We start from the raw sequence: 15,359 nt of genomic DNA, 5'->3' as shown, positions 1-15,359 counted from the left end.
TTTCGCATTGGATTAAATTTAGAATTTTAACGCAAGCTTTGATAATGTGACAATAATTTTATTAATAATTTTAACGTGTCGCACGTGTCGCGCATGCTTTTTAAAAAATAAAAGTAAGATAAGATGCAGTAATAAAAGGTTTCTTTAATTAATTTTAAACCTACACGCACAGTGGTTGATATGGCACTTTTGCAGATATTTGATATTTGATTGTACTTAGAAATAATGTTTTCATGTGGTATGGGAAAATATTAAAGGGTCATAATACATTTTTGAAGCTCAATTTTTGATACCGAATTCCTAAAAAAACACTCTCGATGACAAATTATATTTCTAGGACAGCAAAACAACACACTGTAAAACACACTAAAAAAAGACAGTAATTAAATTTTCTCAGATAATTATAAATGATTGCTTTTAGCCTAATATTTCAAGCTATATTCATTTAAAACACTTCTATGATCATAGTTATGATCACATTATAACTCTATGACGTCAAAAAGGGCGCTATAAAAGGATGCAGAAGGAAAATATTTTAGAATTATTATACAAGGTTATAATAAGTGTTTTAAAGCCAATTTTGAAGAGTTAAAAATATTAACAGGATTATACAAAATGTCTGAGAAAATTATATCTAAAAACAATGTCTGAAAAAAGTATATATGAAAAAATTATATCTATCGTAAATGTCTGAAAAATGTATATCTGAAAAAGACACTAAAAAAGAGAGTCTTTAATTTTTTTTTTAACAATTGCACATTGTCACAATATATGTTTAAAAATATTTTTTTACGCTTTATGAATTAAAAATACTTCCATGATCTTATATATATATATATATATATATATATATATATATATATATATATATATATATATATATATATATATATATATATATATATATATATATATATATATATATATATATATATATATATATATATATATACATGTATGCAGGGCCTTCGAGAGCGCCAATGACGCCAGTGTCAAAAATGGAAAACAGCGCCCCTATTTCAAACCAAAATGTTTAAAGTTTTGTGAACGCAGCCATTATCTATTTCTGATAGAGAACATTTTATTTCTGCGTTACAGTTAATTGTCTGGATTGAGAAACCATTAATCAAATCTAACATGCAAATCAAACTATTAGTTTTAAAACCAATAAGTTAATCAACAAAATCTTAGAGAAAGGTAAATAAGGCGACAAAAATGAATTTTTTAAGCTTTTTTTTGAGCTTAAATATTGATGACATTGTCATAGCTCACCCTTTTAGCTTTATCTTTACTAGCAAAATCTTCTTCAATCAAAATAATTAAAAGGTCAGTAATGACATCCTGACTCTTGGTCAAACGCAGAGAATTTTTAAAAGTCATCCGTTAACTAAAGATTGTTCACCTTTAGCAGCTGACACCGAAATTGTGTTGAAAATGCGAAGCATGATGCAATGTACGGAAAAAGGCGTTTATACTTCTTCTCAAAGATCTTATTGAGTAGCAAGATTGGATTTCCTTGCTTAAAAATTCTTTTGCAGGCATTGTTAAAACGGCAGACTTTTTCAATGAGACCCTCTTTATTCCCATCTCTCAGATGAAACCGTGCAATTTTGCAAGTTTTATTTTGAACGAAAAGATCATCATTACTCAACCAGATGAATGAAAATATAATGCCAACTATCTAAACCAAAAAAAAAGGTTCTTTTGTTTGGCTGTCGTTAAAATGAGCTGCTCTTAATGCCTTATCATAAAAGCGCTTTAGTTTACGCTTACTCTTAATAGCGAGTTTAGTTTCGAAAACTAGCGGTCCAGCTACAATCTCTTCGAAAATTTGTAACCAAGAGCATTTTACAGCAGCTGTCCAATCAAACATAGCTTGTCATTGATGGTATTAGCTTTAGGTTGAAGAAGACAACTAACGTTGTTACCTGTAGTAAGGGTTTTGTACCAAAACGTATTTAGCAATACAAAGTCAAAAGATGTTAATCATTTTTTAAGGCTTTAGCTTGGCTGACCTGCTCACTGATCAGATCCAGGTTTTCCATGCATATTTAAGAGCTGTCAACATTTACTCAGCCCCTTGAAAAGTAGTTTAATTGCATTGGTACGAGAGCTTCATTATGTCATAGAAAGTATATGCAGTGAAATCCCTGTTGCTTTAGTGAGGATCTTCCATCGGGCAGGACTTGCATTAAAAAATAAGTACATAAATTTGACATTTTCAATTAATACTTTGATCTTAATAGTTAATTCAACTACGTTCAACCCAGCCAAATTTAGACTGTGAGCGCTACTGGGAATGTAGAGAGCTTCCAAATAATTTTGCGTTATTAAGGCATATTGGATCCATTATGGTATCTCTGACCGTGGCAGTTTCAAATATGCAAATCTAGACTTGCAATCAAATCAGTGATAAGCTTGGCTATATCGATTCCTTTCTTCTTCTCGAAAGCTTCAAAATACAAAAAATTTTACTTTCATAGAGGAAAAAACGAATAACAAAAATTATCTGCCTAATGTGAGATGTATAGGGGGATAGCATCATCTATGATGTTGAAGTAGATACCATCCTGGATTTTTTCTACAGCTTCACTTTTAATAACACCACCACATTCTCTGATGAACCTATTTCATAACGGCTGAAAGAAGAAAGGGGCACTCATTCCGTAGCCCTCTCGTTTTTGGCGTCTTACATCTTCCAAGTGGAATGCAACGAAAGGGTTGTAACAACTAATAAACTCCATACCAATAAGAAAGTTTCCATTTTTTTTGTGTTGTTTCACCTGAAAAAGAATGTCTGTCTAGTTTTAGAACTTTTGGTGCAATACGCTGGATTGATGCTGCTTTACACAATTTATAAGTCTCCTCAATTGATCTCTAGCTCCTCCGTTCCAACAAAGAAAAGACAGTTCTTCGTTTTTAAGTACTGTTTTTCTGCCCAAAAGAGAGCAATGGAAACAATAGAGACCTTTGGTGATTGAAACTTAAAAAAATCTTTTTACTTTTTACTTATTAGACAAAGTTTGATTAAACACTTTCAAAAAAACGTTCTCTTAAAAAAATCACGGGGAAAATCTTGTTGCTTTGAGGTATGTGAAGTGGTCCCTTTAAAATAACGTCCTATAGTAATCATATGATCGTAGCAGTTTTTTAAATGGATGTGATATTATCCTATTTCTAATATATATTAGAAATAGGATAATATCACATCAGTTTTTTAAATGTATATTATGCTATTTCTAATATATATTAATGGTCTACAAAAAGCTTCTAACTTTTTAGCAACATGAACATTGAACAAGCTAAAATTTCCGAGTGGTTTAGATTAAACAAACATCATTAAATATTGATAAAACTGAATGGATTCTTTTTCATCCTTATGGTAAAAAGCACCAGCTACCTAGCAACTTACCCTTTCTTTTTATCGATAACATAATCATTTAAAAAGTTCTTGTGATAAGATTTTTAGGTGTATATATCGATGAAAATCTTAATTGGAAAAGCCACATTGCTAAATTGTGCAATAAAATTTCAAAGAGTATAGGCATTTTATACAAAATAGAAACGTTCTTGATAAACATACCTTAGTTTAATTATATTACTCGCTAATTTATTGCCATATTAACTATGCAAACATTGCTTGGGGTAGCACTTAAAAAAGTAAACTTAAACCTCTCTATCGGCAACAGAAGCATGTAGCACGCCTTATAAATTTCAAGGACCGTTTTGCTCACGCCAAGCCTTTTTTATAAGATATGAAAGCACTCAATATATATGAGTTAAATGTTTTTAATATTCTTTGTTTTATGTATAAATGCAAGACCCACATATCACCCGTTTCTTTTCGTAACTTGTATTTACAAAGAGACAGAAATAAATATATTTTAAGGAACGATAGTTTAATTCGACAACCACTTTCTCAAACTAATTTTGGAAAATTTTTTATTTCATTTCGCAGACCATTTTTATGGAACAGTATAGTTCAAATACTTCTAAGGATTTTTCTCAAGAATGTAATTTTGATTCTTTTAAATAAAATCTTAACAAACTCATTTTTTCAACTGAAAATATACTAATCTACTTTTAAATTTTTGAAGATCCCTATTTTTATATTAGTATATGTATCACTGCTTGATTCTAGGGGTTTTAGATTGAATTCAAAAGACATGAGGTTTTTCTCCAGATTGTATTAATATGTATATATACGAGCTGGAATGTGTTGAAAATAAAATCGAAAGCGTTCCTTCTTAGTCCAAAATTGATATTTTCTGAAATCCAGGAATTACCGTTTAAAAAACAATATTAATTTTATTATTTAAGCTTGCTTTCATTACAAAAAATCATAGAAAGCCACGCAACATTCCATTTTTTTGTCTTCAAAATGTGGTTTACTTAATATATAATAATACCTTAAATAGTTTCACTAATAAAAATCTTAAAGCGGTTGATGACTTGTTTAGAAGTATTGTAAAAAATTTTACAACTTTTTTATTTTATTTGGTAAAAGTTCTAACTACTTTTTATTACATTTTTAATTAATAAAAATTTATTTATATAATAATAAAAGTAGATAAATATTACATATCAAATGGCTCATCTTTCAAGGAAAAAAAGTCATAATGAGTTCAGAGATTCAGTTTGTTTTTGTTGCTGTAACAAAACAAACAACTACTCTCTTCGCAGTATGCCATCATTGGTGACACTAGTTCGAGACTATGTGCATGAAGGATTCAGTTTTTATATAAATGCATTTCCCACTGGACTTTGTTGCCGTTGCAAAAATGCTCTCTATGCCAAAAAGGTTATTATATTTTATAAATATTTTATTATATTTATTAAATTTTTTCTAAAATATTTCACTAAAAATACAAACAATCTTGTTCACAGCAGGGAAAGCCTGTAAAAATGATAGATGAGGTTCGGAAAAGTGGAAGAGAGTTACTTATAGAGGTTGGAAGGGTTGCTCCAACTGAGAATCAATGCTTATGTCCAATTTGTTGTATGGTATCAGACAAGCGCAGCCACAAGATTTTTAACTTAAGAGATTATATCATTGAGTCAAATGAAAATTTCTGCATTAAAAGATTAAACTCATTCTGTGCAGATTGTTTTCAACTTGTTGGAAAGGGCATTAGGCACTCATGCATGAGAACATCAGGTGTTCAAAATGCTAAGAATCTTATTCTTTCAAAGGATGAAAAGATGTCAGAGAAAATAACCTCAACTATTTTAAAGTTTCTAGTTAAGGATAAAAATTTGTTACAATTATCCACTGGTAGATTTTTATTCATATTCTTATTTATTTATAACGACTTTCTGCAATATTTTATTCTAATTTTTGGAGGATTGCTCCTACCTGTAATAGTAAAACCAAAGCTCCAAATAAATAAAGTAGTCTCTACTGATACATTATTTGATATCAAAAAAAATCATGATCTGCCTGAAAATGTTGTTCGTGATATTCTTAGAGATTTACAAAAAGATCTTGGTCGTCTAGTTGTCTAAATATTTTGTAACATAATTTAAACGGCAGTACATTAATCATTTTTTTCAAAAAAACTAGAATATTTAATATATCTCACTTTGTTTACGGTATGGTATTTCACGATTAGGTGATGAAAAGAATTCAATTGCTACGGTTATGATCGGTCTCATGCTCTAAATAAGTTTTACAGTTACAAAAAAAATGTTTTTTTAAATGGAAAGGAAGATGAACTTGAAAACTCAGTGTTGAAATATGTTGTATACATTGAAGATCTCACCAGAGTTGTTCAAGAAATCTGCTCTCTACGTGGATTAGATCCTATGAAAGCCGTTATTAGAGTTAGATTTGACGGGTTCACTGAAGGTTTAGTAATTTAACCTACTTTATACTACGCAAATAAAAGAAATAAAATTAAAATTATTATTCAATTTTGATTAATTTTCAGATTATAATCAATATTTTCGATGAAAAAAAGTTAGAGGAGCAAAGTAGAACCGAGACTCAGGAGTGAACAAGATGATAACTCTGGCTTTGGCTTGTAATGTCAAAGAGAATAACCATAATCTTGGAATGCGTACTAAATTAATTAATCTAAATCAGCTCAAATTTTTTGTGGTTTCTGACCTAAAGCTCATAAACGTACTTCTTGGCATATCAGTAAGAGATTTTGCTTAATTTTAGTAGCTATTAAAACATTAAATCTCAGAATAATAAAATAATTTATTATAGAGTCATGGTGGAAAACATGCATGTTGTTACTGTACTGGTACAATAAGCTCATCAGGTGACTTAAGAACTTTTGCCTCCTTAAGTTCAGATTACTATCCGTACCATAATGCAGGATATCCTTATAAGACTATGCAATTATTCAATAATGTTATTAACCCATGTTTGCTTGAGGAAGATTTTAGAAAATTCATTCTTGATACCATCCCTCCTTTCGAACTTCACATGTATGAGCATGTTGTGATAAAAATTGTTGACCTTCTTCTAGTAAACGAGGGCCTGAAATCCTTTTTGAACAAAAATACTGTAATGTTGCATGGTTATAATGGTGACGAATTGGATAGACCCAACTGTGGTAAAGTTTTCAAATTATTAGATGAAATGATGCTGGTAACACCAATTCAGTTATACCCCTGCCTTGAAACCCTGCAGAAGTTTAAAACAGGTAACAATTATATATATATATATATATATATATATATATATATATATATATATATATATATATATATTACATATATATATACATATACATATATATATATATATTAGTTTAGAATATATATATATATATATATATATATAATATATATATATATATATTCTAAACTAATATATATATATATATATATGTATATGTATATATATATGTATATATATATATATATATATATACATATATAGATATATACATATATATAAATATATATATATATATATATATATATATATATATATACATATATATATGAATATATATATATATATATATATATATATATATATATATATATATATATATATATATATATATATATATATATATATTCTAAACATATACTTAAAAATTTACAGTTGCAAATAGTTGTTTTGGCATGATGCTAAAACCATCATGTAGTAAAGATATCTTGCAGTTTATTGAATCTGCTGAATATTTAGATTACTATTGTAAAGATGTGTTTGACAAAACATTGTCACTTGGTTGGAAGTTCCATATTATTAAACTTATATATATAATTTTATATATTATATATATAAGTTCCATATTATTAAACTTATATATATAATATATATGATCTTATTGTTTAATTAAAAAAAAAAGTTTTTTATCAATTTTATTTTGCTTTGAGACCTGTAATGTATATAACAGACCCAAAAATAGTAACTCTAGTAGCACATAAGCCGTAAAGTCATCAAATCATAAAGGGTATTATTATATATTAAATTAATCACATTTTAAAGACATAGATAGTGGATGGTCATGATTTCTATGATTTTTTTAATGAGAGAGCTAAAATAATAGAAATGATATTGTTTTTTAAGCACTATTTTCTGGATTTCGGAAAATATCAATTTTGGACTAAGTAGGAACGCTTTCGATTGGATACATATGCATATTAATAGAATCTGAAAAAAACCTCATGTCTTTTGAAATTCAACCTAAAACCCTTAGAATCAAACAGTAGTATATATTTAGTTATATTCTTTTTTATTTATTTTTTTGTTTGTTTTTTTATCAACAAGCAATCATTTAACATGTTTAATTTTAGTGAATTATTTAACATGTTTTAGTTTTTAAGTTTTAGAACTCTTCTATTGTAATATTGTATGTTTATTTTTATTTTAATTTATAATATTATATTACTAACTTTATATACTTTTATTACTAAATTTAAGTTTGTAATAAAAAAAAACTGAACAAAAATAAATAAATAACAAGAATAAAACATTAAAAAATAATAATAATAATAAAAAAAAAAGTATACAAAAATATAAAAATATATATATAAGAAAAAGAAAATAAAAAATAATGAATGTATGCGTATCTGCCAATATATGTATGTTGGCTACGTTTGTAGGTGAACCATCCTTTGGTAGTGGTTTGGCGTTTTTGCCTTCAGAAGCGTTAACGTTAATTTATATATTTGGAAGTGGCTTGACGTTTTTTGTTGTCAGAAGCGTAAACGGAAATTTGGTAATTTGGCTTAACACACAGCGATAACCATCGTATGGACTATCTAGGTACTTTTGCACAACTTTTTGAACAATCTGGAAATGCATTATATTCAGTCTGGAAATGAAATTAAATTATATTGATTATATTCAGTGGTATATAGTAAATAATATATAGCGAAAATTAAGATTCAGTGATTATTTTCGGCAAATTAGATTCAGTGTGCGCAAGTGATTTATCTAGTAAATTATGGACATCATTGTTCGCATGAGTCAGCTGTTCGGAAGACATAGTAATTTGATTGATGCAAGCCGTAAACACCATAACAAAAGAAAATAACCATTTAAAAATAAAAAAAACGTTCTAATATTTTCAATAGCGGTTTCTCTGTGACAAGTCCTGATGTTCTTCTTTGAGTATCCGCGTTCTTTATATTTATTTTTATTATTTATTTCTTAACGATATCTTGACTTGTCAAGTTTTCTTTTTTTTATATATTTTTGTATCTGTATCATAAATATTGTAATACTGGGTCTATTTTAATAAAAATAAGTTTTTCAAAAGTATGTCTTGTTGGGTCTCAAATATAGTGAAGATATAAAAAAATTTCAAAAATAAAAATCATTTAATAAAAAAAAACATGATTTTAAACTTTACTGAATAGCTAAACTTTCTAACTAAAAATGAAAAAGGTGCATTTTTACACAATATTTTTATTCTCTCTCTCTCTCTCTCTCTCTCTCTCTCTCTCTCTCTCTCTCTCTCTCTCTCTCTCCTCTCTCTCTCTCTCTCTCTCTCTCTCTCTCTCTCTTTATATATATATATATATATATATATATATATATATATATATATATATATATATATATATATATATGTATATGTTTTTTATAAAATGATTAATGTTTTTTTTAATTTTTGTATTATTTTGCTTCAATTGAGACCAAAAGCTATCTTTCAAAACCCTCTTTGAAGAAGGCCACTACACGGGAATTTTCTTGACTGAAAACCGCTTTTAAATAAGCTTTTATAAAATTGTAAAATATTGGTTGTTGTTTTCAAAGAAATTTAAATTAAATAATTTATGATGCCTTTAAAATGCTGTGTACCAAACTATTGTTTAAATTATAAGTCTTCCGAATGTAAAATAACTGGTTTCAAATTTCCTCGTGAAGTATATTGAAAAAAGAATTAGTTTATGAGCATACCCCGCTCTCAATGGACTTAAACAAAATATAGTGTTGTTTTTAAATTGCATTGGCCAGATGATGGTGAGTTAACTTTATATTGTGGTAAATTCAGACCGAGGTATAGCTGCTGCTAAGTGGCCTAAAATATTGAAATATTTTTTCTTTTATTGAAATATTAAAAGAAAAAAAAAGCTGCGCTTTGCCAAACCCTCAGTCGATGTAGCAGCACACCCTCTTTTGCAACAGACTATAAGATATTTGATGTATGTACTGAAACCAATAAATATTCCAACTAAACCAATGGAAATTAATTGTGAAAAATGTTGGTTAGGGGCCGTCCATAAAGGACATCATCATTTATAAGGCCTTTTTTTGACCCCCTTCCCTTTGTCACCGATTGTCCTTTTTTCCTATACCCCTCCTCCAAAAAAACGTCATATAATTGAGCCCTCCCCTTCCCCCCTCCATATAAATATCATTCAGAACCTGATTAGGTATTTCCACGTATGTTTTTGTTCTTTTGTCTTTCTAAAACAAAAAAAAATTTAATATTACTTTAGTCTTATCCAACATATTAAATTTAATCAGAATGTATTATGGGAACTTGCCTCACTCATCATCTATCCAAGGATTTTTTAAGTGACCGTCAATTGATATGATTGGGAAAGAGCAGTCCAGTTCGTCTGAAATGGTTGAATCATTCGGAATATGAAGGCTCTCCGTTTTGATTTCTTCCTCATCGAACCATTCAGCAAAGGCCGTGTTCTCTTCTACTGCAACTACGGCCATTAACTCTCTTATGCCCTTGGCGGCAATGCGAACAGGCCTGACTTTCAAAAGAGTAATAACCATTCGGTTAATAACATTAGAATGATAAAGTTGACATTCTTTTTGAGCATGACTTGGGAGGCAAAGTAAAAGTTACAGTGCTTTGCAGATTTTCTGAGACAAATTTGATTGCACAGAGGGACAAAACAGATTGTAAGAAGGAGGTTTGAATGATTTCAATGATCGAGGAATGGTGCTCTGAATATTAGAAGCAATGAGAAAAAATACAGAAGGAAAACGATTCTTGCTGGCGACGTCTAAAATGGATACAGCTTTTAAGCCAACTTTTGACTGGCTGATTGGAATAGGTGGAGGCAGATATCGACCATGAATAACATGGAAGTAAGAGCTCTTTTTCAAAGCGCAACAACCGGGATCTTCACATTTCACAATTTGCGTGAAATATTGACTGGTACGCACATGAGAGGCAAACCAGTCCTGATTCTTTGATAAGAGATGATGGACATCGAGCTCCGTCTTTTTGTCTGGATCGATATACTCGGCCACCGTTGGAAACTGGTCAATCATCAGACCTGAAAAGACCGAGGCACAGCTCTTTCTAGCAAATTCAAAGTTCTGTTTCTCCAAAAGAAGATCCACTGTCCTGCCTTAAATATAAGTCGCAATGCAAATAATTAACTCCTTAAGCCTTGTATATATATTGTATTTTGATAAACAGTTGATATTAAAAATGAATTTGAATACCTTCAGAGTCTAGATGAGGTCCATAATGATCATGAGGTAGGATCAATCCCCAAAAAGCACATGTTCTTGGGGCCCAAAAAAGAGCAAACTTCTTCCACATGCTTTATAGTTGCCGTACAAAATGCACCAACCACGTAACTTAAATAGAGGTCATTTTGAGCTTGCAATTCCCTTTGGACAAATATTTGTAAAACTCTATTTAAAAATCATAAATGATATTAACACTAAGTCCTTGGGGACCAATTTCGCAAAAAGAATTAGCACGAAAACCCGTAGCGATCAACTAATGATATATATGATACGAGAAATTACCAAGGGTTGAGCAATATAAAATTAATTGTAATATATTCAATATATTTATATATACAAAAATAAAATTTAAATAAATATCAACACGAGTTTCTTTCCTATATTACGATAAATAAAAGCATAACATTCCCTTACGTTAACTTCATAAAAACACATGTTTACATAAAAAAAATTATATAAAGTGACGTCCTTTTCGGATGAACCCCTCCCCTTGACCATTTTTGTCCTTTTAATCTGGACCCACTCCCCCTATTTGCACGACGTCCTTTATAGATGGCCCCTTATATCAAAATGGAACTTATATTTTATATAACTATATTCATCAACTTAAGAAACAACTGGCTGACAAAAAAACTAGGTCAGTTGAAAAAAAAAAATAATTAAAGTTATCTAAGTTGACTGAAACATCAATAAATCCTAAACCAATCAAACGGCAAAAAGTAAGCACTTATTTAAAAATATTTAGACAGAGAGATTGTTGCAGTTCTGAAAACTAAAATAGACCAAGAAAGTGTCAATATTATTCTATTGGAGTTGATTATAGACTTTCAGAAAATAGTGAATATTAAATATTATTGTGCGAATCTTAGATATAGGGATAAGTCCCGTAATGTAATTAAATCTTCAGATGTCATGAAGTTGAAAAAAATTGCTTGCTATTGCAATAATGACTTAAAATATGGAACCAACACCTGGTAAAAGAGTTCGCCAGCTTACAAGAGATACAAGCAATGCAATGCAAAATTTGTTTGCCATCTTTTATTGGAGGAAAAAGTTGAGCGCGGTAGTAGCGCGATACTGCGCAGAGAAACAAGTTGAGCGCGGAGTGCGATACCAGGGATGTGGTGGGGTTCAAACTCGGAACCTCTCGCTTGTGAAGCAAGCACTCTACTGCTACACCACAACCGTATGATTGTTAATATATTATTTACAATTTAGAAAATCTGAAAGATTTTTTTAAAAATATTTTCACTTCCAACAAGCCTGCAAGCAACCACTATTAAAGTTGGAAGTTACTGGAAGAGAAAAGATGAAATCAATGGAGCAAGATAACGGTTAACAGACGACTTAAAAGATTGAAAATTATATGAGTCAGGAAAACAAGATGAAGGAAGGAACTCCAAAGGACTAATATTTGAGGAACGAAACTAGACGAATAAGAACTGTTGGAGCACTTAGAAACAGTCACAATAAAAGAATAAGACTTAATTGAATGACTAGTAACACGAGAATGAATTTTAGTAGATGGCACTAGAGACACTAGCTCTTTAGAGCAGTGCACATTATAGTATTTATAGAAAAGAGAAAGAAAAGCAACATTACGACAATATGATAAAGGTTGGAGATTGGCTGCAAAGCAGGTCCAACTATGCTTACAATGCGTTTTTGTACCTTGTTTAAAAAAGAAAGACCATCATTGGAAGATTAATGGAGTAGAGTGAGGCTTGACTTGGAATCGTCGAGAGGGAATCCGTGTTAGCCTGAATCAAAGAAGTTACATAGGAAGCACATTTGTCAGCAAGAAGACGAAAGATTTTTTCCTAATCACAAAGAAAATCATGGAAAGATTCCCAGTCAGCTTTAAGGTAGTTGTAAGAGGAGTAATAAGATAATAGTTTTAGAGAAATCAAACCGTGGTCAGAAGCACCTAAGGATGAATGTGGAAAAACTGAGCACAAACTAGGATCAGAAACAAGACACAAGTCGATTAGAGAAGGTAAATGATTCGGATTCTCTGGAAAGCGAGGTGGAAAGTTGACTATTTGTGTTCGAGATTGAGAAAGGAAAAGGTTGTGGGCCTTAACGCCTGCAGAGAAACTGACACTAAAGCCTACAGTGGGATGAGCATTAAATTACCAATAACAACAATATTGGCTGAAGGATAAAGAGAAAGGGCTCAGTCAATTTGATCAGAAATAACATCAAAAAGAGTGCAGTCTTGAGATGAAGAAGAGCATTGTGCGAATCTTTACAAATTTAGATGCCTAGGTCAAGCATATGATTATTGGAGTCTTTAAAGGAAGATAATCATCTTCTGAACTTTGCAAAGAGATAAGGTTCAACAGAAGAAATGTTACTTTGAAGGCCACGAATATTAGTAAATGATAGATTTAGAGAGCTTGGTGATGACGATGGTTTTTTAAGTTTAATAGTTTTTGGTAATTTAGTTATTTTTAAATTTTTTAAAGAATATGACTCAAAGCACAGATAGTACTCATTACACTATTTATTAAATCAAGCAATTTCCTCATTACTTTTAATAAACTCTATGCCATAACAAAAGGCTCCAAATGTGGCCTCGACAATGCACGCCAAAACTACGAACGGGGAAACCATTCATGAGCAACATGGCACTGTTGGTACTCTAACATTTTATAGCTGTTAATGAAATCAGCCTCTCTAAGAGCTACCTCAGAGTCCAGAAAACCTGACTTCAAGCCGATCTCAGAATCATAAATCTGAGTTTTGGAGCTGTACCATGATTAGGAGTTAATAGAATGAGCTGTCTAGTCATAAAACAGAGAAACAAGCAAAACACATGCATTTAGTTAAGAAAGTATAGATATAGATGTTTTATATTTTATTGTCTATATTGTTGGTTATTTTAAAAGTGTTCAACTTAAGAAATTGGAGATGATAAAACTATATATTATTAAGAATATGGGACTTACTTGAATAATTTAAATAGGGGAGGACTAACTATTCCATCTGACCTTTTATCTCAATGGTCTTTATTTTGCTACATGTTTTTTTCTTTATTAGATAAAAGTATTTGCAGAACATTTCTGATTCTATAGTTTACATTGCAGAGGTGTATAGATTTTCTATTTCAAAGAAACAATGCCAAACACAAGCAAACATTTTTTAAAGAGTTTTATTTTTTTACATTGCTTATTATTTCTTTTAAATTAAATACCTAAACTAAAAATGTTTTTATTCAACTTTACGAGCATTTTAAAAGTTATTAAAAGTTGTTAATTAACCTCAACAAACTAATTTTGCAATAATAAATTAAGAATTTTTTCAAACAGGCTGATAACTATTTGTATGCTTATTCTTAGCAAAGCTTAGGGTTGCCATTAGATGTCCCGATTTTACGAAGGAGAACTAAGTAAAAAAAATATTTTTACATACTTGGCGCAGAATTCTCCTCCGTAAAAGCCGGACGTCTGGCAGCCCTAGCAAAGCTAAATAGCTTGTACAAATACGACATTTTTTAAAATTGGTCTTTAGTCAAAAAAATTTCCGCAAGGTGCACTGTGGGGTATTTAATCGATTTAGGCGGCCAAAAATATTTTTTAATCTTTAGTTAAAAAAGGTTAATTAGGAGAGGCAAGTAGGAAAGCCAAATAAAAAAAAAGATTTTTTTTTTTTTTAAAGTATTTGTATGAAAGAATCTCCCTGTCCCCTTTTTTTTACATTTTGCTATAGCGTTAATGCATAAACATGATTAGAACAAACCTATTATACCTGGTGGAAAGCTGCACTATTCTTATCCTAACTTTTAATCTGCATTGAAATTAAAACCTTGGATTAGTGTTATTTTAAAAAATCGGAAAGCTCTCGTAATTTTAAAGAATCGGGAAGCTCTCGTAATTTTAAAGAATCGGGAAGCTCTCGTAATTACTATATAACTCTTATAAAGCTATGGGAAAAATTAAAAAGAAAAAACAAAGTGTTTATTTAGAGTATTTTATATTTTAATTCAAAATAACTACTATGAAAAAGACACTATTTAAGTAGCCGGATGATGTCGAAAGCTAAAGTTCTTCATCAGAAGACATCTCTGTTAGCTCTGAAGATTTTTCATCTGAGTCAGCAATAAATAAGGTTTAAAGCTTCAGCTGGAAGTAGCATCTCAAAGGTTTTCTTTAAAAATGGTTAAGTTTTTTTTCTGTTGTTTTCTCATGCAAACTAAAACAGGATCTGAGTTAAGTAGTAGGGGAGAACTTGCACCCTTGATCCGTAAGCACCTTTGATCGAATAGCGTTATCTCCATACTTACATAACTTATTAAAGAGGGCTGATAACCGGCGTGTTATAAATATTGTATCTTCAAAATTAATTGTGTTTTGGTTAGAGAATAGACCATTATTAAATTTATTTCTAAAGAGCTTGATTTTGATGACAAAAAGTAATTTTTTTGCTTTTACAAGGAACC

Source organism: Hydra vulgaris, chromosome 13 (assembly GCF_038396675.1).
Source record: "Hydra vulgaris chromosome 13, alternate assembly HydraT2T_AEP".
Classification (NCBI taxonomy): Eukaryota; Metazoa; Cnidaria; class Hydrozoa; order Anthoathecata; family Hydridae; genus Hydra; species Hydra vulgaris.
Note: the sequence above shows the minus strand (reverse complement) of the source record.